This window comes from Pyxicephalus adspersus, chromosome 5 (assembly GCF_032062135.1).
Source record: "Pyxicephalus adspersus chromosome 5, UCB_Pads_2.0, whole genome shotgun sequence".
Lineage (NCBI taxonomy): Eukaryota > Metazoa > Chordata > Amphibia > Anura > Pyxicephalidae > Pyxicephalus > Pyxicephalus adspersus.
In genome coordinates, this window is record NC_092862.1 from 108654436 (window position 1) to 108677201 (window position 22766).

Below are 22766 nucleotides of genomic sequence, written 5' to 3' on the forward strand. Positions count from 1 at the left end.
CCTGTCAGTGTCCCTGTAGGGATCATTGTGTTCTCGTATTGGTTCATCTTTAGCTTCTGTGGCTAAACTGCATTTTCTGACAGCTAAATATGAAGAGGAAATTTTTGGAAATTTCTGGAAGATGGTGCTTTAGACCCTTGAGGAGAGCGTTATTAATAATAGTACACAATTGACTTATTCATGAGAATACCCAGCCATCAGCAACCTTCATTAGGGTTAAACAATATATTACGGACACATGTCCCAGAAGAGAAAGATCCAAACAGAGAAAGCTAGGAGCAATATTCTGCTCTATATGTATATATATATATATAGGGCATGTACACACCAAGATTTAGTATTGTGATAAACTTAGGTCAGAATTGTATAAACTGTAGGAGAGTCAGGATCGATCCCAGTGCAACATTATAGCCCTATCCTAAATGACCAATTACAGCACTGCTTAACTAAGAGCTTCCAAACATGCAGTCATTTATCTGGCAAACAACAATGATACACATTGATTTAAGGCCTGTATCAATGGCAAAAGTTTGGCATCAGTTTGGGATACTTCTGATATCTATACATTATTATTTACAGGTGCATTTTGACTACATTTTGACATGAATTGGCCTCTTTCAAGCAGGCTTTGCATTCCCCAAAAAACTTGTGTTTAAGTGCAAAATACACCTAAAGTGAACAAAAGCCCATGTACACAGATTTATTAAAACCTAAATTTCATCCAGTTCAAGTTTAGATTGATTTATAATCTCTTATGCAGATTAACAAGTGAGCTCCTTATAAATCATGACTCATGTGCTCCAAGCAATAAGCCAAGGATCCCCCATTTCACACTGCTATTCATTCATTCATACATCACAAAGCAGAAAACAATAATCTTAATAATAATAATAAGAAGAAGACGACTAATAAACGTAATAGTCAGCACTCTGAGATTCCCAGGTGCATACTGGAAAAGAATCCAAGAAGTAACAGATGTGCACTGCCACCTTAGGGTGCCTTCTGTCACCTAGTAACATCTTCATGTTCTTTTCCTATATACTCCAGAGTATAAAATCAAGCATGTGTCTGTTTTTCCACCATATGGCTATTTATAGCTGCATAGAACTAAAGGTGAACACTACAATTCTGATTGCCTTTTGCTGCTGTAGCCATGTTTTTAAACACTTCAAGTTGTTTCTTGCCTTAGGCTTCTAAAATACTGAGGGTACTCTGACTTATCCCCCTGGATCTCTTGTCAGAGACTGGTAGGTAGCATATCTAAGAAAACCCCTAAATCTACCCTACTAGGGAAAGTTCTGCAATACAGGAAAACTGGAAGACAAGTGTATGTAAGACCAGGCCTTTGGGAATACAAATCTTCACGACCATTCATATCATTGTACCTGAATCCAAACTACCATTTTCACATCACATTTTTACATCTATGCTATGTACATTTAGTTGCTCTTTTAGATCCAGGCTGGTATAGGTGGTACAATCTGTAAAAAAAAAAATGGTTTTAAATGGCTAAAAGTGTAAATGTGGCCAAAACATTTGAAAATAAAACTCTCTATGGCAATGGTTCCCAACCTTTCCGGGCTAGCGGACCACTAAATGCACAGACTCCGGACCACGCATGCCCAAGGAGCCATGTGTCACTCAAAGGGCAAGAAACTTCACCCCAGAGTGACCTCATGATGCCAGAATCCGCCACTCTCCGAACGCAGGTCTAATCCTGCAATGGGAGAGTGGGCAGGTTGTGTCCAGAGACATGTTTCTCCAGGACAAATGGTCCGAGGACCTTCTCCTGACCCTGCCGGGAGGGTGCACTGGCCAGAGCTGGGAGTTGGGGACTGCTGCTCTAAAATGTGTACACAGGTATTGTCCCTTAACACATCTACTGCCTATAAGTCCATCCTCTCCTGTTAAGTGACCGTGCATTTTACTAACCAATTGTACCTCTCATGGACATCCATTCACTGGACCATTGGCTCTTGCCAAGGCTTGACTTATGCACGATCTGACTTTCAATTCTTCTATTCCAAAGTAGTCATATTTACCTATTGCTTCCAGTTTTTTTCATAGCTAACCTGACCCCACATCCTTAGAAATGCTTCAGTGAGGTGCAAAAATAATTTTTAGTGCAGTACAATACATGGTTTCAGAGAACATATGGTGGCACAGACTGCAGCAGACTGACACCTGTCTCCTGTAACATTGTGATGAAGATCTTTGTTAGTGTCTCATAGTACAGAACAGAATGACTACTGAAATCAATCCATGTTTGAGATGTGACTACATTCCTGGAATATTGACAAATATTTTCTTTCTTTATACTTTTTATTACATGTATAAAGATACACAGGATTTATACAATCACTTTAACAGTTATACAGGTGCAATTCTTGTTTATGATTTGTACAATGATGTAGATTAGGCAGGTCAAGTGAGTTACAATTACAAAATATAGTGATAACATGTATGGATACAAAATATAGAATGAGAGAAGAAAGTGTTATAAACAATTAAAAAAAATAAGAGCTTTTGTTCCTTGCAATGTACTGTTACTCCATTCTCTGGTCCTCATGTCACTATGGCACACTTCATTGACAGGGTTTGGTGGGTGGATCAAAAGTGTATGGCTGTAGACACACGCATCTAATAGTTCTGGATGTGTTGAATTCTGAAATAGTATATTACCTCTCCTATAACGGAGAACTGCTTTAGATTTTGTTTGATGATGGTAGTATCCAGCAACTAAACTTGTTTTAGTAACTTCACCACTAAAATCTCAAAGCTTGGCCAGCCTGCTACCAATACAACAGGGCTCTCCTTCCCCTAAACCATTCATTGATGACTCTTCAACTCCACACTTTTGACATTCACATCGGAATTTAGGATTTTAAGGTTCCTTCACGCTCACAACATGAGGTTTTGATTGATATTTACCAACATATTTGATCAATCCACATCCATTTGGAAACTCAGAAATCAGTCGCTTAAGTATAGCCAGATCTTCATTTCATTTTAGAGTTCTTTCAATCCTGATAATTTTATTGGAAGATAGGTAAGAGTTGGCCGTGTGTACTAGGACTAAGACTATGTTTGTAGTAGTTGCCAATAATTAGTTGTTAACAACTTAAAATTTTAGGATGGACCTATTACTATTCAATTCAGACATACAGAAACATAAATTGGGCCCTTCTGTCGCAGACAATTTTTCTTATTTGAACAAAACACAATACTGCCGACATAAATAACCAAGGTATCACTGGGAGCTACACAGCATAATAATAGCTATTTGTAGAAAAGTAAATGTACATAAAGATAACATTGTTATTAAAGGAGGAGGAGGTAAAGCTGTCAGCCATGGCAAAGAGAACTCATTGGCAGTAGATAATTCCCGCCATCGTTTACACATACAGTCATGAGAAAAAGAAGGCAAACTCTCTTTCAATTCCAAAACTTTGTGATTCAAGGCATAAAAATCATCTGTTTCTTGGGAGGTCTTAACATAACATTATTAAATTCAATCTTGATGAACAACACATTACATATTACACTATGTCAATATTTATTCAACAAAGATTAATTCAAAATGCAGAAGCAGTGTGTGAAAATGTATGTACCCCTTACCACTTCCATACGTATTAAGAGCGTAAGTAGAAGCCAGGTGCTGCTAATCAAATGCGCTTCATTAATTGGGTGTGTGACCACTGCTGAAAAAGCAGACGTTTTGGTAGTTTGCTGGTGTGGAGCATTGAGGTGTGTGTTAACACAATGCCAAGGAGGAAAGACATCAGCAATCATGTTAGAGAGGCAATTGTTGCTGGCCATCAAACTGGGAGGAGAAAAAACCCAAGAGCTGCATCTCAGATTATACAAGCCTCAATTAGCATGTTGCATGGTAAAGTTCATGATGGTACCATTGGAAAAAGACTGAACAAGCATGGGTTGTTTGGAGACTATAGAATATCGCAGCATAGTTTGCAAAGATGCACACCTGCAAATTTACCAGAAAGGTTGAAAAAAAAAAAATCAAAGTGTTACAATGGCACAAATTCCAGACTTCAACCATATTGAAATGCTGTGGCAAAACAGGAGAGCTGTGCATAAACAATTGCCTACAAACCTTAAAGCAGTGGTTCCCAACCTTTTGCAGGTTGCAGACCACTAAATGCATGGCTCCGGACCACGCATGAGTGGGGAGCTGTGTGTCACTTAAAGGGGAAGAAACTTCCCCCAGGATGGCGACATGATGCCGAACCCGCCCAATCAGGTCTGAGCCTGTGATAGGAGAGTGAGCGGAGTTCTGTTCAGAGACACAGGCCACCCACCTCCCTGAGCCTGTGATGTCTCCAGGAGACATGGTCTGCGGCTCTGGTCCATGCTTCTCTGGACCCGAGACTGGAGAAGATAGAAAATTATGAGAGAACTTGGGCGATCCAGTAAATCTGGTATGGATTTGATCAATCATTGCAAATATTTACTAAAGAATTGGAAATTATTTTAAGAAATTAATTCCAGGCTTGCTAGATCACCCAGGTTCACCTCAGATAATCTATCTGCTCCAGTCTTGGAGGGCTTTAATAAATCAGGCACATTTACTCGGATCCCGCCATATTTTGCAAGCAGCAGCCTCTGCAACTCCATTATTCACATGACTTTAAAAACTCCATTGCAGGTTTGCTGATTTGCTCCTAGGTTCCCCTGTTATAGTTTATCTTCTCCAGTCTAGGGGAACTTTATTTAATCAGACCCCATGTATCATGGGGTGTACTTATTTTTTACACATGAAATCTCCACTATGGCTTTCTTTTTGGTAAATAACTAATGACATGAAATCTTTTCTGTGTTTTACAGCAGAGGTTAGATTTAAATATTTGATTATTTTTTAATATATCCAGATAAGTTGACCTTAGAATTGAAAGTGGGTGTACTTTCTTTTTCCCATGGCGGTATTTCCTTTAAAACTAAAACATAAAAATGGCCTCCACTGGTGCTCCCTGCAATGTCCTGAAGTCTTGTGGTTTGTTCAGTTTGCAAACCTTTGCCAGGCTGCCATGTTCATTTTAGGGAGAAGAGGCTGTGCACGTCGAAGTTTATCCCCAATGTTACCACAGCGAGGGTGGAGGCTCTCATTGGCTGAAGCCCCTTCTATTTTAGGCCAATCACAGAGCACCCTTTCTCATTGTGGTAACAGCTGTACTATCCACCAAGCATAAGCTCTGACATACACAGAGTGACAGGGACAGGGGGGGGACAATGTCTGAGGTTATTTTTTTTATTTTAAAGAGAAAGTAAACCCAAAAACAACCCAAAACAAAAAAAAATACACTTACCTTTAATCCTGCAGGCTAGTCGATCAGTCTGGAGGGTTCTTCAAGGCTAGCACACTAGGCGCCACCATCTTCTCTCTATTCTTCCAGGTTCTACTTTCTACATCACCTGACGCAGACACAAGATTGGGTGACGTAGATGAGAAAAAAACTTGTCAATCCCATTGCGCATGCGTGAGATCAGCAATTTCTTTCCCTTTTGGCGAAAGAGAGCATCTAGAGAATGCTCGGAAGGAACAGCCAACAGCCTCCGGGGATGCGTGACGTAGGTATCCTGGGAGGCTCTGCAATCTCATTTATAGGTAATCGATAATTAAGGGGGGCGGTGCTACACCCATTATTTTTTTTTAACCTCCCAGGCGGTTCATTTCTGTCTGGATTTATATGTCTAAAAGCGGTACATTGTCTTTCATGAAAATGTATTTTACATTGTAGGCCTGTAATTCTTAGGTATAACTCACTGAAATATGTCCCAATATTTATTAAACTTAATAATAAACTTTAAATAAAAAACACAAAAATCTGTTAAAACAAGGGTGCATAAATACATTAAAAATACTGAAACCTGTAATATAACTGTACAGTAGCATATATAGGACCAGGTAAGTCTTTATTTTTTTAGCTACCCCAAGTGTGGCTCAGGGTTACCGCTGTTTTTTGTGCACCTCGTAGTTTATCCCCGGGGAACTCCCGTTACCACAACAAGAGTGGCGGCTCTCATTTGGCCAATCACAGAGCGCGTTTGCTCATTATGGTAACAGAGCTGTACTATCGACCAGACATAGGCTCTGCTATACACAGAAGGACATTGACAGGGGGGACAATCTCTGAGGTAATTTTTTTATTTTAAAGAGGAAGTAAACTCAAAATCGACCCAAAACAAAAAAATACAACCACACCTTCAATCCCGCAGAGCAGTTGATCGGTCTTGAGGGTTTGGCCCGTCTTTGGGCCGCTATCAGCTGTTTTTTTTTGTTACCTCGAGCCACACTCAGGGTTAGCACTCAGGGCGTGCACCTAAAAATAACACAAACAGAATTTTTACCTTACATGAAAAGGTTGTCTACTCCTTTCTGTAAAGTGAAATTTCTGAGTTTATTACATTGTGTTGCTGTTGTGTGATAGAAGAATCCAGCACCTGTCAGGACACCTTCATGAGGTGACTTCAGAAGCCCTGCAGTCCCAGGTAACCCCATACACAGGGCCTCCTATTCCCCCCATGAAAGGGTTACAAAGCTCCCAGAACAGTGTGACTTTTTGTCACTGGCTGTGTGTAAACATGCTTTGCCATTGTTGTTAGGGAGCAGTTAGTCAGTATGGTGAGGAGGAGCCGGCTTGTATAGAGTGTGCGGCACAGGCCTCTCTCCTCCTCTCAGCTCTCCCCCGCCCTCCCTATCCTTGTTCGTCCTCCCCAGGCAGGTCATTTCAGGACAAGCCCAGCGCCCTGCTGTACGATCAGCTGTACGGCTTCTCTCCTCCTGCCCGGGCTGCTGCTGTTTCGCTGCATCTGACTGTCAGGTGAGAGATTTCTTCTTTTTTCTATTAGTTTCTGCGGATCGCTGACTATGGGCCAGGCAAAGCTGCTGCCTGGACTCCATTTCTGCCTCTGCTTGTTGATCGTTCCTATGTGGAAAACACTGTCTGCCCTTTTCTCCGCCGGGTTGTGCAATATCGCTGTTTAACAGTGTCAGTGCGGGATGTCATGTCATGCTTTCACTTTATGCCATGCTGGGACTGATCTATAGATCTGGCTGCTGATCAGCGATCCCTTATGTGTAGTGTTGCTCATTCTCTGTACAGTGTGCAGGAAAATACATTGATAAATACAGCTGTGCTATGAGAAAAGATAATAAGGCTGCACATGGGACATGCACAGCCCATTCTACACATTCTGCTTATATTCTGCTCATCTGGCCAAGGCTTGTTTTATTTTATTGTGATTATATTTATATATGTCATATCCTACCTACCTACATAGACATACATTAATTCTATATCACAACCATTAAAGGTGTGGTACTACCTGATGCTATGCTAATAAGTTGGCTTTATGTTGCAGACTTTATTGTTAGTCAAAATACTTTCCAAAAGTATTTACTTCTACTGCTGTAAAATAGACAGTATGGAAGTTTCACTGCAGATGATATGTCTATATTTATTATATATAACCAATGTATCTATATATCTAGCTTTATATCATATTTATATCATATTTATATCTATATATAGGATAAAAAGACTTGAGATTTAAAATCAACTTTGTTTCCAGATAGCAAAAACTTTTTCAAAGCATAGAAAGTGTTTCATATTCACCTGCACCTCCAGTTGAAGAGCTGAGCTTGCAGAAAACAAATAATCTTGAATGTAAGACACTCAGAGATGTGGCAAATTCCTGCGCCCCATCCGTGCGCAGTGGTACCTCCTGCCGTCTGTGACATCACAACATGATGCAGTAATGATATAGACATGGGGTGCACACACGTTTTGGATTGCAAGCTACTTTTAAAATGACCAAGACAAAATGATCTTCCAACAAAAAAACTTGCACTTAATAACTCATGTGCGCGGTAGAGTTCATTTTGAAAGACAGGACTCCGCGATCTACTCGCGTTGCCTTTGCAATCTACCGGTATATCGCGATCCACCTTTTGGGCACCACTGATATAGAGGTTGGTAGATGGTTAGATGGTACAGCACCATGTGGGGGGGGGGGGGGGGTCAGGCATCCGACATACCTGGAAGTGTCAGATCCCATCATAGTTTCAAGAGAGAGATGATCGGTGATGTAGGCGGTGGAATTGCTAAGTGATAATTCTTAAAAAAAAAAAACATTCTAGGCCATTAAAACAATTTTGTTTTAAGATAGCACTGTGGAAAGTGCAATAACTTTTAGCAACTAACTGTAAATCAGTGCTGGCCAAACGTCCAATTGACTGATAATAATTATTCAACCTAAACAAATGATGAGGTTATTGTAATTGTCTCCTGCAAACAATCAGAAATTGACTTTCAGCAGCTTACATTAGACCAAATGATGAAAGCTGTTTAATTGTTCTCTGGTTTGTAAATAAGGCCCACGTGTCAGTGATTACAAAGTGCTGCCGGCTAGTAGGTTGGGGATCAGGCTACTGTTTGTAATGGGCTGTCAGATATTTCCATGACCTGTCATAGAGCCTGCTTTCTAGGCACAATGATCACTGTCCCCTGCTGGTCCTGAAGGGGTGAACAGTTCAGTGATGCCAGAAAGGATTATGTTTGGATTATGTGGAAGAGAGAGTTTTCCCCCTTTAGCTTTTCTGAAGAATACAGCATGTTCTCTCAGTTGAAGAGATTCCTGCATTCTTGATGAAAACATTTCATGGAGACAGGTCAGATGGAAGACTGTGCCAGCCAGTCTTTTATTGCAGACATATTCGTGTAAACTAACCTAGTTCTTCCCGTGTCCGCCCTCCCGCCCCTCTCCCTTCATGGGCATTTACAGACACTTGGGCGTTTGCCAACTGCGAAGTTCACAGACTGTGAGTGCTGCTACCTTGTCCTTGTTTAAAATGTCAGGCCTGCACGCTCTCTGTGCTGCCTTTGCTGTTTGATTTACATTTAACTAGTTGCGCGTCATTCACGTCGCTATGATTCCTTGCTTTTTTCACCCTCCCTTGTTCCCTTTATAACATTAGTCAGGCAAAAGCTGGGCTTTTTATATCAGGCTTTTCAGGTCATCAGTCTCATTAGGATTATCCAGCACTGTCGCTATGTATCTGAACAGCAGGCCAGAGAATTTCTTCACTCATGTGATCTAGGCTGTTCATTTTATTGCGTTTTAATTGCCACCTAATGAATGATAATTTATTTTTAATGATGGCAGTGCTGTCCAGTGTGGCATACTAAAAAGGAAAGGTGTACCATATTTGAAGGGAACAATTTTTAGGGTTAGATGATCAGAACTATAGAATCCCAGTTTTTAGTAAATAACTCTACATGGAACATTTAAATTAAATGCAAGTTTGGAAAATATATATAAGCTAAGAAACTTGCATGGTCAAGGTTCCTTCCATAGAATTCACTTTAGAATGTACCATAAAGAATGATCTTTAATCGTGTGGTTAGCATGCTGACATCTAGCTTATCACCTTCATGTACAAGGAGGTTAATATAGCTGCAAGGCCAAACCAAAACCGTACCAAGCCAATGGCTTCTCACTCACTGACATGGAAAAACTATACAAAGTTGTTATCACATGCTTTTCTTAAAATGTTTTCAGCCTAAAAAGTAACAGTCAACTACTACTTTTAGATTAGCAGTGACAGGTGTTTTAAGCTCATTCACAATAATAATTGGAAATTTCAGTCAGAGCTATACTCTTTGGCTACGTACACACGTGCAATAATTATTGTTGGAAAATGAAGAATTAATGACTGATCAACGATTATTCACCATTATTTTGAACAATCTTATAGTGCACAATTCTGTACATGCTGTAACGATACAATCCTTTAAAAATAATCCACCAATAATATACACACACTAGATGCAATCATTTGAACGATGCAGGAAGTGACATGTACTGGAAAAAGTGTACCGCAGAAACATCCACGATCACTGAACAACAGTACACACAATAGACAGTGAACGATCACCGCCCAGTCAGGGACATTCCAGCGACATTCCTTGTTCATCGTCGTCATTGGCCTGTCGTTCACTTTTCTTGTTACCAATTATCGGACGATCGGTCGTTAGTGATTCGTTTCCAGCAATAATTATTGCACGTGTGTACGTAGCCTTTATCCCAAATGTTTTAGAAAATGAGTAAAGAAAAAAAAGTTATTTACATTTCTTACACAAATTTAAAAATGTTAATTAAAACATTGTGCAAAGTGCAGAGATATAGGCGGCGTTATTCTACTTTACATTTCCAGCACATACCCGTGCATGCCTAGCTGTTTTTGCATGGCTAGGTGCACAGAAAACTTCCGAATGAAAATCCAAGAATACACCAGCTGGAAAAATGCAGACTGTTTTTTTTAAAAAGCTTTACAAACCCATACACATGGAGGGCATTGCTCTAAGTCTACCAGCCAACTCAAGCTTCCCTCAGTTAAAAGACTTTGAAAGCCAACAAGCTTTATTTTCTGAAATAAACCTGAAAATGGTAAATCTGTATTCTATACACAGTTCTGTGCAAAAGTTATGGGGAAACACATGAACTGATTTTTTTTTTAACTTTCACCCTTCGTAGTTGTTATAGGTGAAGCTTCTGCAAATCACTTCCCATCAGTGTATTGGGGATATGACCAAACTCTTCCATTATTAGGTCATGTTCATGTAAGGCCTGAACATTAGAAAATTACCTTTAAATAAGTGAACAGGTTTGAAAAATGTATTTTTCATGTATACCTGACCAGACTAAACAAAGAAACCACAGTTCTGAAGTGCCTTTCCTAGTCTTCAAATCAGTCTTTCTGTGCCAGTTGGGTCCCTTAAATCTTAGGATTTGGCTGTATGCATTTTTTTCCAAGTCAGTTTTAAGCCCATTCCATCGTGATACTCAGCCTCCTCTAACATTCAGTTGTCAACATTAAGTGAAGGTAAAATAGGACTAAATGTTGACCTGTATATGAGTGGAATCCTTGATGAGGTTTGGACATATCACATCTAATAAAGGAGTGATTATTTTTACATTACAGATATCCTTTAAATAATAAAAGGATCTGTGTAACTGTAAATCTGTATGACAGAATTTCATCTGAAGATATGAATATTAATCCTTTCCTAGGGCAATTTTTCTCAGGCATGATGAAACTACACTTTTGCACTTGAAATATTTGCTAATGACTCCCAAAGACATATTCTTTCTGAACCCTGCCTTTGACTGTACAATGAAATAGTAGTCCTCTCTTTGCTCTTCTATCCTGTCAGCAGGTTTACTGTCAGCAAATGTGCAGTTCAGCATAACCTGACAGTCCTGATGCTTCCAGTCTAAGTTCAGTACTGAAAGCAGAAAAAAGAATGTTGTGGTTTGGGTACTTTGGGTAAAACATATTTAACTTGTTAATTAAATTTATAACTGGAAAAATGTTTTTTTCTTTTATCTGCCTGGAATTCATTTTACAGTGCATACTAAAATATGTCACATGCTGCTGATAAAAAACAAAAACTTTTATTTTGGAGGATCTTAAAGAGCCACTGGGTACACAGAACAAATATACTATGTATTCATGTATAGAACAGATACCAGGCCTGGCAGCCTAAACAGCCTGGGTCCAGACGAAAACACATGACTGTAACTCCAAATCACCACAGCTATGTATAGATGCAGCTTTTAACAAATCACAGTAGTTGTCTGTCTTTTCAAGAAGCTCTACAAATTCTTTGCTTTGCTTCCTCGTATATAATCAAAAATGTTATGGCCCAGTAGAGTTGTATTTTGGGAAAACAGAAACTAAAGGGGTCCATCCATCCATTTTACAGACATAGTTTTTAAAGCAATTGTTTCCTTTTAAACAGTGTTACCAACAGTGTTGTTTTTTTTGTAAAATCTACTAGTTTTTTTTTTACAGTAAATCCATATACTGCTGTCATTGCTGATTCTTTTTAAACTTTGATTTGAAGGGTCAGTGGCTTGGGATTGGCTTTTCAAGATGTCATACAAAATCTGTGCTTCTTTATAACCACCCGTTTTACATCTAGGCCTTGTAGATGTCGATTAGGTCGATTAGAACTCTTTTCCTGATTATTCACTTTGAGATCGTTACAAAGGACAAAACAGCGCTGTTTGCGTCTGCAGGAAAAGAAGTTTAATCTCTGGATAAGAAAGGGATTCTTCACTGTAAGGTCTGTGAAAATGTGGAATCAGCTCCCTCAGGAACTAGTTTCAGCAACTACTATAAGTTGCTTTAAGAAAAAGCTGGATGCTTTTCCAGAAGAACAGAATATAACTGGGTATTAAGGCTTTAACGTAAAGATAACAGAGACTTACTGTTGATTCAGGGAACATCCGATTGCCTCATGGAATCAGGAAGGAATTTTTTTCCACCTGTTGCAGCAAATTGTACCAGGGGTTATTTTCACCTTCCTCTAGATCAACTATGTCTTTAGGGTTTTATATCTGAGATATGTTTATTTCCCTAGGGGTTGAACTTGATGGACTTATGTCTTTTTTCAACCTGACTTACTTTGTAACCACTGGTTGGGGTAATAAAAATGATATTAGCTTATTTGAAAAGTTTGATAAATACTGTTATTTATGACAGGACTGCACAGCTTACACAAACTCTCGTTCCTCCTCAGTGGTGCATCTCTTTGGTTTGATGTATAGACCTCTGTCATTTAATGAACACTTTAAAGCCCAATTTCAGTTCTGTATAGAGTGAAGGTTTAACACTGGTTTAGTTTCTATTGTGCTTTGTGTCAGTATTTTGGTTTTGCTCTCACTTACTGCCCAGGCACAAAATGGCAAAATGACAAACACAATGGCAAAAATAACTTCCATTCTTCCAACTGGAAGCACTATTGGCAACTAAGCAGTACAAAACACAACCTTTATCTAAAAAACAACCTCCTTCTTTTGGAGCAGTGTTTCTCAACCAGGGTTCTCAACCAGGGTTCCACCAGAGGTTCCACCAGAGGTTCCTTGAGGAATGAGAAAGTTGTGGTTCTCAGTTCAGTTTAACTGATACCAATGATAAGGATGACATTCTTCCCTTTGGCTAGCAATGTAAGAGGCATTCCTCCTACTGACCACCACACTAATGTACTGGGAGTTGTGGATACAGTATTTACAGTAGGAGGGTACCCTGAAAACTCTAAAGGTTTTTTCAAATTTTCCCCCATGGTAAAATAATTAAGAAACCTCCTTTAACTTCCCGTTGTGCATCTTGGACAGGAAGTTGATAAAGGGGATTGCTTCTCATGTAGTAAATCTATGTAAAAAGATGTTAAAGCTTGCTCTTCATAAAATCTGTTATTTACTAGAACTGTAGCCATATATTTTTTAGGATCATTGCATCACCATGCTAAAATAACCCTGCAGCATTCTAAAATTGGTTCTGCAGATTAAAGTACCACTATCAGTATGTTGTAGCTCAGTGGAGGTGGGGAACTGTCCGAGAAACAGGTTGGGGTAATTGAAATAACCTTTTAAATCTCGATTCTAATACCAATTACTGCTGGTCCTATATTACATTTCAAGCTGCAGACTATAGATGATGTTCATCTGTTCTTCTTAAGTGGCAGGTTCATTGTTTAACAAAGTTCTCGGGATATATAATGTTGTTTTAGGGTATCTTGGGAAACCTAGCAATCTCCGATTCTCATGATTTCAGTGGCTATATTAGACGATGATTAGCTATTTACAGTAAATGCCCAACTGTAACATTTCCTCAAAGAAAACCTGGTATTCAGCAAGTGTGGATGACACTGTGAGCCAAAGTCCTGTAATTCAATATGCACCAGATAGATGCTGTTTAGTTTAGTGATGTATATTGTAACACAAGCTTCGTATTATTAGAACCAGAGCTGCTGATAGTTTTTACAGAGAGTATCTTCTATCACATAGTTTTCATGTCTTTGCTTGGTGTAAAATAAAATATATGTTGCTAAGGGCTTCAAAATAAAGAAAGGGGGGGGGGGGGGAACAGGGCAGATAAAGTGGGTTTTTTTTTTTTTTTTTTTGCCTAGGAGAGTATTTGGACGTGGCTCAAGAATCCTATGGATTGAATTCTTTAGGACCATATTTATACCACTGCAGCCTGTAGGCACTCAATTTGTGGCATTCAAAGAAACATTCCTCTGCAAGGGTCATTTCTTTTGATCATAACATTTTTTCGTTTGCAGTTCTTTATTTATATAGCTGAAATTTTGAAATTTAAATAAGCTTGTCTTCTAATGATGAGACCAAAATGTACAGCCAATACCAGAATGAAGTGCCCCTTTGTCTTTCCCACCCTATACCTAATTCTAAATCTATGCCTAATTGTCTTACATAATGACAGTGCCCGACATAATTCGAATGTATTTTTTTAGTTTTGAATAGAAAAAAGGATAATAATCTATAGTTTATATTTTAATGTCTGTGACTGCACCTTGGAGATTTTCCCTCATTGTGATCCCAATGTTAACCCTGTATCAGCAAAACAAATGGAGTCAGTAGGGGTCACTAAAGACGTCAGATGATTGTCGCTGGAAACAATCTTTTGTGATCGTATCTGGTGATAGATGAGACAAGTGCTGTACACATAGTGCTGTTCTGTTCTATGGTGAGAAGAAGCAGAGACTTCTGTGCTCTCCTATATTGAAATGCACAGCAGTCGTTAATCAACACACCGTGGTGGATTGATGAACAATGTAGGGAGACTGCTGTACAGATGTCAGATCTTCACTCAAGACGAGCAAGGCCGTTTTTGTCAGCCATGAATCATCTGACGTGTACATAGCTGAAGACACACAAAGCCATAAAAGCCTGATCAATTTTTTAAACTGTTCCTACTGCACTAAAATGTGTTTTTGTTGCTGTCTCTTTCTGTTAAAGAAAGTTCTAAACTCCCAGCAATTTCCTATCTCGCTAAATCCTGCAACTGGTACAGGAAATGAAAAGAAATCTCCCAAATGGGGAAGCATACTTCAACAAAAACCTTCTGTTTTCTTCTGTTTCCTCTCATCTTTTTTAGAAGAGTTGTTGTAGGAGTTAAAGTGGACCCAAACATAAACTTTTTACTTTACCTAAAATATGGCATGTGCAGAAGGAGCCTTTTGTTCAATGGTAGAAATAAAAAATTCCGATTTCACGCATGCACAGTGAGATTGGCACTCTTTTTTCCCCCCATCTACGTCACCCAATCTCGCACCTGCACAGTGCAAGATCGGTTTTTGAAGGAAAAAGACTGAAGAAGATGGCGGTGCCCAGAACTTCCTCTTTGCCGGGTGGAAGAAGGATACCAGGACCCGATCAAAAAACCTGCCAATGGCAGATCCACGGTTTAGGCGGAATTAAAGGTAAGTGTGATTTTTTTATTTTTAGTTTAGTTCTGCTTTAAGTAACTCAAGCTGAGTCAAAGCGGTGACTCCTCCCTTATCGTTTCTTCTGTTTATATCAGATAAGACTGTCCTCAGTGCAGTGGCTTCAACTTTTCTGTTTCTTCAGGTAACCATAGGGATTTAGAATCTTTCTTTAGGTTGTATTGGTTTCTTTGTAAAAAAAAAAAAAAGATTGCCTGTAGCATATTTGTATAAAGATTAATATAAGGAATAAAGCAACATATTTGTGAGCATTTTTACTTGACAAATGATTCACAATTAAAATAAGCAAGCCTTGTAAAATTTGGTTTATACTGCAGACAGGACAACCAAACAAGTCCTTGTTTTAAGCAAAATTCCGTAAACTAAACCAGACATCGCTGTGCAAAGCAATAGAGCCCTGGCTGACTCAAAGGGTCTGACTCTACTCTTTAGACCCTGCAGACCCTTCTTTTTCCACCCTGTAGACAATTGTTTTGTGACCTTTTTAACATGGGGGAATCCTTAAAAAAATTTCACATCTGGAGGAACCCCTACCAAAAGTTACTATATCCACAGCTCACAGTATATTAGCATGGTTGTTAGCGAGAGGAATGCTTCTTAGATTGCTGATGAGTGGGAACTATGCCACCCTTACAGATAGCAGCCAATCCCTAGGTTGAGAAACACGGCCGTAGACCCTTCCTGCTGAACCTTCCTTCTGCTCCCTGTACTTCCTTCAGCTGCCTTGTGTAAATGTGCATGGAGAATTAAAGCCAATTATCAGGAACTTAGAATATTTTAATTTACACACATTTCATGTTTTTATGAGCTTATAACTAGATTATAAGGTGTTTTCCTATACCTGCTTGGAACTTTGCCTTCTATTCACTGCTTATGAGTATTTTAGTTGTTCTAATTTTTTAAACACATTTAGAACAATGAGGGAGGTATTCTGGAAAGCTCATGAATATTCAAATGTAAACACAGGATAACATTGGAAACACAGTTCTAAATCTACGGATCTGTTCTATAAACTAGAAATACCATAACAGTACATGACAATTTTGCTGGAGAAACAGCTGGTTTATACTAAATATTTTTTTTTATAGTTTGCAGTTGATGAGAATAAATTACCGGCTCCACTTCCCATATGAGTTCCTTGTGGTTGATTAATAACAGCCGGGTAATTATTATATAAACAAAAGAAATGCAATCTACATTGCATTTTGGTTAGTTCATAATCAACATTCATGTAGTAATATGTAGCCCAGTCTTCTAAGAGTGCCAAAATTGTGTTTTGTTTTAAGCTACATTCCCATATATGCATTAGTTTAGTTCAGGATACAAACATCAAAAGCTTGTTTTTTATGTTGATTCCATATGTTATACGGTCTGTATTTCTAAAATCACAATAAACATATAAAAAGGGAATACTGTCTCTTTCAAGCATTATACACACAACCCTTCAGAATCTTCATCCAAAGAGTGTATACAATGGGCCTTATTTATTGAAGCTCCCCAAGACTGGAGAAGATAGACTAGCATGGGAGAACCTGGGTGGTCCAGCAAACCTTAAATGAGTCTGGTCCAGGACTGAAACATTTTTCAACTAATAGCAAATTATTTTTAATAAATCTTTTTCATTTTTACTCCCTATGCTCTAGGGCTTTTTTTCAAGGGATGTCTTATTTTTTCATGAACAACAATCGACATTTAGTCTTGAACAAAAAGTCAACATTTATTCAAATACAGTAACAACATCACATTCTGGAACATCATCATGTCTCCAAACCCTGAATTCCATCATGAACTTCTTGTGATATTCAGAAACAAAAATCAACATTTATTCAAATACTGTCATGGTATTATCTTCTGGAACATCATCATAAATCTCCAAACCCTGAATTCCATCTTGATTTTCTTGTGACTCTATCCTTTAGAACCATTGGCCCCAATTTCCCATGTCTAGCAATGGCGCTTTCCTTAAATGAGCAACTCTTGTCCGTGTATTTATATATATATTGTATTGTAACTTTTTTTTCGGGGGCTTATATTTCAAGCATCCTCACAAATATGGAAAAATCATTCTAGGGTTTATTTTCGGGGAAACGGTACTATTTTTTTGCAATGTAAACCAACTACAGTTTGCATAAGAGTTGACAAAGTTGGCGGTAGGTAATTTGTGAGGCCATGGATGAATTGATCACAGAAAACAAAAGATACCCCCAGATTTTAGCAATGTACAGAATTGACTTGGCCTATTCCCATTTCTGTGAAGGAAAATAAAGCATCTTAAGAATATTTTTTAAAATGTAAGAAAATTTGAATGCAGAAATTACAGCTTTTGCAGTGCTCAGAATTACTGCCCCCCCCCCCCCCCCCAATTGATGTATAATGGCTTAAGTAAGAAAAGTATTGGAGATAAAAGTTCAAAAATAGACTCCTACCTGGTTTTCATCTGTGAAGCCCAGAGGAGAAGACTGTAAAGCAAGCAGCTGGACTGTAGGGAAGACAAGTGAGTGAAAGGAACAGCTAATAATTTAAGAGGCTTGACAACAATCCATACAGCTTTCTATTTTCTGTGTTTGGCAATTCTCCGAACCAAAAAAATCCTTGACACTAAATTTAGGCTTAGACATTGTTATAAGTCTTCCAGCAAGATCATGAGAATGCAGAGGATCAAAGACCTTGTGAGAAGATAGAAGTCAACTGTAGGGAAATAGAATTTTTTTTCAAATAGAATTTTGCAAACTAGTGTTCAGTGACTTGATTTGACTGTGTGTGTGTGTGTGTGTGGGGGGGGGTTGATTTATTAAAGTTCTTGAAGACTAGAGAAGATAGACTTTTATGGGAGTACCTGTGTAATCCAAAAACCTGGAATGGACTTTTCAGGTTTGAAAACATTTTCCAACTAATAGCAATTACATTTTAAGAAATCCGTTACAGGTTTGCTGGGTCACCAAGGTTCTCCCATGATAGTCAATCTTCTGCCCACACTTGAAGAGCTTTAATAAATCAGCCCCATTAAGTGGACCTTACATTTTAGTGAGGCTGTCAAAGTTGATGCTTTCATCTGTCACACAAATTCATAACCGTAATGCGTGGCCACTCTTTGCATGAATCATACATAGTGTTATCATTTATTATTGTTATAAACATAGACAGAAAATGGAAGCTCAGACCAGACGTCTGATAATCAGAGCAAATGAAAGACTGTGCAAAGGTTATATAGGGCTGCTGACTGTAACAAATGCATACATGTATAAGGCACAATAGCTTTATTAGGCTACTTTATCATTGTACAGCACAGTATGTTCTTTATTCATTTGCTTGGTGATTGCATTTCACTGAGAAAACATTACACTCCCTGTATGTGGGAATATAGGCAATATTTTACAGCTCTCCTTTACATATCTCACCTTACTCTCACGAAATGTCAGGAAATTACCACTGTAAACTGATATGATACCTGAAAACACCTTGACGTATGAAAAGGTTGTTTTGGGTCAGGAAAAAGTGTGCAACAAATATATGGGTCTTTATTTATGAAAACCAAAGCAAAAGAAAATGCTGCCTGTAAAAACCAATTCAATGTTCCAGCTTCACAGAAAATTACTTTTCTTAGTTTTCATATTGGTTTGATTAGAAGTTTAGGATTTAAAACCAAAACTTTAGATTTTTTTTTCGAGGTAGATATTGCAGGTAGTGAACTTGAGGCCTTTTTTTTCATTGATTTTAGTATGCTGTGAAGTGTTCTTGGTGTGTTCTCTTAGTATTTTTTTCATAAAACACTGCACAAGTCCTTTAGCCTATATTGTGCCATTGAAGTCCATATGGTAGGTTGTGAACTTGAGGCTTTAGCCCATATTGTGCCATTGGATTTTCAGTTAAAAGCAATAGAAATTAGCAAATAGTTCTAGGTTTTCTGGTTTTGTAGCCCAGTATGGTCTTTAAACACAGTCTCAAGAAAACACCTTGCATTGCATGTTTTTTTTCTAAAAAATAAATGAAAACGTGCTAAAGCATTAAATAAGTAAATAAGGGATATCAAAGTCTTTTTATTCTAAAAAAACAACTAATAATAATAGGCATACAGGAAATGTTGCCCTTGCATGGAAAGCAAAATGGTTTGCAGATAATAAATGCAATAAATGTAAGCAAATACATACGAGCAAAGATTATTCCAATACTTGCTGGTATGGAGAAGCATGTGATTCACTTACCAGCAGTTTTAGGCTTATTTACTAAAGAAGTTAGGATTGTTTAGACAGCACATTTCCAGTTTAACCTTCCGAGTGTGACTCGGGGTAGAAAAAAGTTGCTGAAAGCGGTAACCATGAGTCACACTCGGGGTAGGTAAACCTGTGGGAAGGTATTAGTGAATACAGCCCTTACCTGATCCACAGGTGTCCCCCGCCGTCCAGCGCCGCAATCTCCGTTTTCTTTCTTCTTCCTTCTTTCTGCTTCTGCACCCGATGAGTCACCGGGGGAATTCCCGGTGACTTTGGTGTGTGTGTACATTGCCGGCGGGGCGGGAAATTCAAAATCCATTTGTATTGCATTCGAAACAAAATAACTGTATTGAATGCAGTACATTGGATTTATATGTGTAAAATCAGTACAAAGTTTTCAGGAACATTTATTTTACAGTATATATAATAGTATGAGTATAATATGTATTTTTTTTTTAATTTAAAAAATATAATTTTTTTTTAAATATATAATTTTTTAAATTTATTCAATTTATTATTTTTACATGATTTTGTGTTTAAAACTTTATTATACTCATACTATTATATTATACTGTAAAATAAATTTTCATGAAAAACAATGTACCGCTTTTAGACATATAAAACCGGAAGGAAATGAACCGCTAGGGAGGTTAAAGGTGGCTTCACAGTATTGCTTTCCAGAAACAATCAGGTTACTGCAACATCAGTCATGCCCAATGGTGTGCTGTGGTGTTATTTATTCTTAATGCCACCCTCACACACCTTCACAATGCACCCACAGTTGTGCAGTGTGGTGTTCCGCTATGCAAATATAATGTGCATGCATGATCCTTTTAGTGAACCCTCAACGTGTTAATAGTCCATTCCAATTAAAGCGCTGCCTAAACCAACAAGCATGTGTCACCATATCCACCTGAGTTTTCAGCACACTTTTGCAAAGAAAACTTGTCAGGTTGATTCAATTTAGTCACTTCTAACACCCGAACTGAGAAGAAAGGACCCCTTGACCTCACATAACTGGCTCCTAAAAATCAATAAGTTCAAAACATATCTAAAAAATTTAAAAGGAAGGTGGAAGGCATGTGTAAGGTAGATGCCCAAAATTAAATTGAGGAAGCAATAGATATTTATACTCTTGTGCAGGGGTGTCAAACTGCACGCAGGCCAAATATGGCCAGCAACGTCCTTCTTTTTGGCCCCCAAAAGAATTCCTAATATAAGTTGCAGCTGGCCCGCCGCTACTGCAATCCCTAGTAACGAAGGGCCAGCTGCAATTCATATTAAGCTGCTGTTCCATGGATGCGAGTACAATGCTGCTACTACAATTCCCAGCATAATTTGCGTCTAAAGACCAGCCGCCTCTCTGCCTAAGCGTGGCTCCGCATTTTATAGACGCAAGTAATGCTGGGAATAGAAGTAGTGGCATCACTCATGTTTATTGAACAGCAGCCTATGCGTGGACCCCGCAGGGTTTATACTGAAAAGTAAGCCAGAGAATTGTGCCAGAGAATGCAATGTGAAACCAAATGAGTGCAGCAATTCATTTGGTTTCACATTGCATTTTCTGGCAAAGTGAAACAATTAGAAAAAAACAATAAGAAGAAACAAGACTACTTACCCTACTATACAATTGACAACCATGCAGATTACGCCAAAGTGAAAGTTTTGTCACACTCCAGGATAAACAAAATCCAAAGACTTCTCTTCTGCATAGCTTATTGTGGTCTTTTTATTTTTCTATCATGCAGTAAAATTTAAAAAAAATTCTTAGGCCTCGTTTTCTATTATAGGCATTGAATGGTATTCAAAACCCCTTTGTTTCCATATGAAAACGTTTTATATCTATTTATTGTACAGCGCTGCGTAATATGGTGGCGCTATATAAATCCTATTTATTATTAATAATAATATTAATAATCTAATGAGAAGGGAAAACTTCCTTAATTTTTTCAATAAATTTCAAGTTATGGCCTTGGTCTAAGTTTTCAATTTCGGCCCTCTGTGTATTTGAGTTTGACACCCCTGCTCTTTTGTGTTTAAAAGACAGCAGTTTCATTTATTTAACTCTATATTTTTGTTGCTTTTAAAAAAATCTGTCTGGTCCTCGGATCTGGTATTGCCTAGCAAAAAAAGGTGCATGCTTTAGACTTTAAACTTTAAAATTTTGAGTTCATCATTGGGAATTTCCACTTGAACTCCAAATGCTCATCTTGAAATAAGGGATGACAGTGCTCACCTAGTGACCTATCAGTGTTCAACTTATTACAAAAATAAAAGATGAAACCTGATTGGTTATCACACATATATATAAAATCCCTGCCTATTTTAAATTTTATTTGGTATTTTTTTAATAAGTACCCTAACTACAGTATCAACATGGTGCTGCATACTTAAGGTATTGCAGAGGCTGAAGTCTCTTCCAGTTGTCTGGGTCATATGTAAGATTTATGTTGTGTCCTCTTAAGCTCTTTGACAAAACATATTTATGTCAGTGTTTTTCCAGCATTTGGATTTATTGCTCTGTGTAATATTTTGCATAGTTCAGTGCAAACATATGTCATGGGAGTGTCAGACTGAAGGAAGGGAAGTCAAATGCAGTTAAAGATTTAATAGTATCGTATGTAATTAACACTTTGAGTGTGTTTCCAGTAAACAAGAACATACTGCAAGTGAAAACAAAGCACTGCTCAGCAATTACTTTATGTGCAACATTGTTTTCAATGCGCAATGAGCAAAATGCAGAGCAAGTGAAAATGTATTGTATTACAAAAAAGTAATTAATGTTTTGCAAAAAAATAATAATAATTTCAAAGGATGGCATATGGAAAATCATTAAAATCTCATAGAAAATAGTAAACACAGCACCACCTTTTGAATCAAATGGTTTATAAGTTTACCTTTACTTAAATGGATTTATTTCTTTTCAAGACCATTTGGTGGATTACTAACATTTGAGTTTGTTCAAAAAAAGAGTTGTATTTTATTTTTTTCTTTATATAAGATTACAGAAAATTACAAAAAAAATGTCATTTTAACATTTATAAATATTACCTGTGTTCTGATTGGTGAAGATGGAAACTATTTTCTTTAGTAACCTTAAAATGGTAAAAATTAAAAAATACCAACAACAAAAAAAGAACAAAAAGTATCAACTTGTAGCCAGCAGGTGGAGCTGTGTGCAATAGTAGAAGATAATGAGGGAACTTTGTAATGTTTTACATAA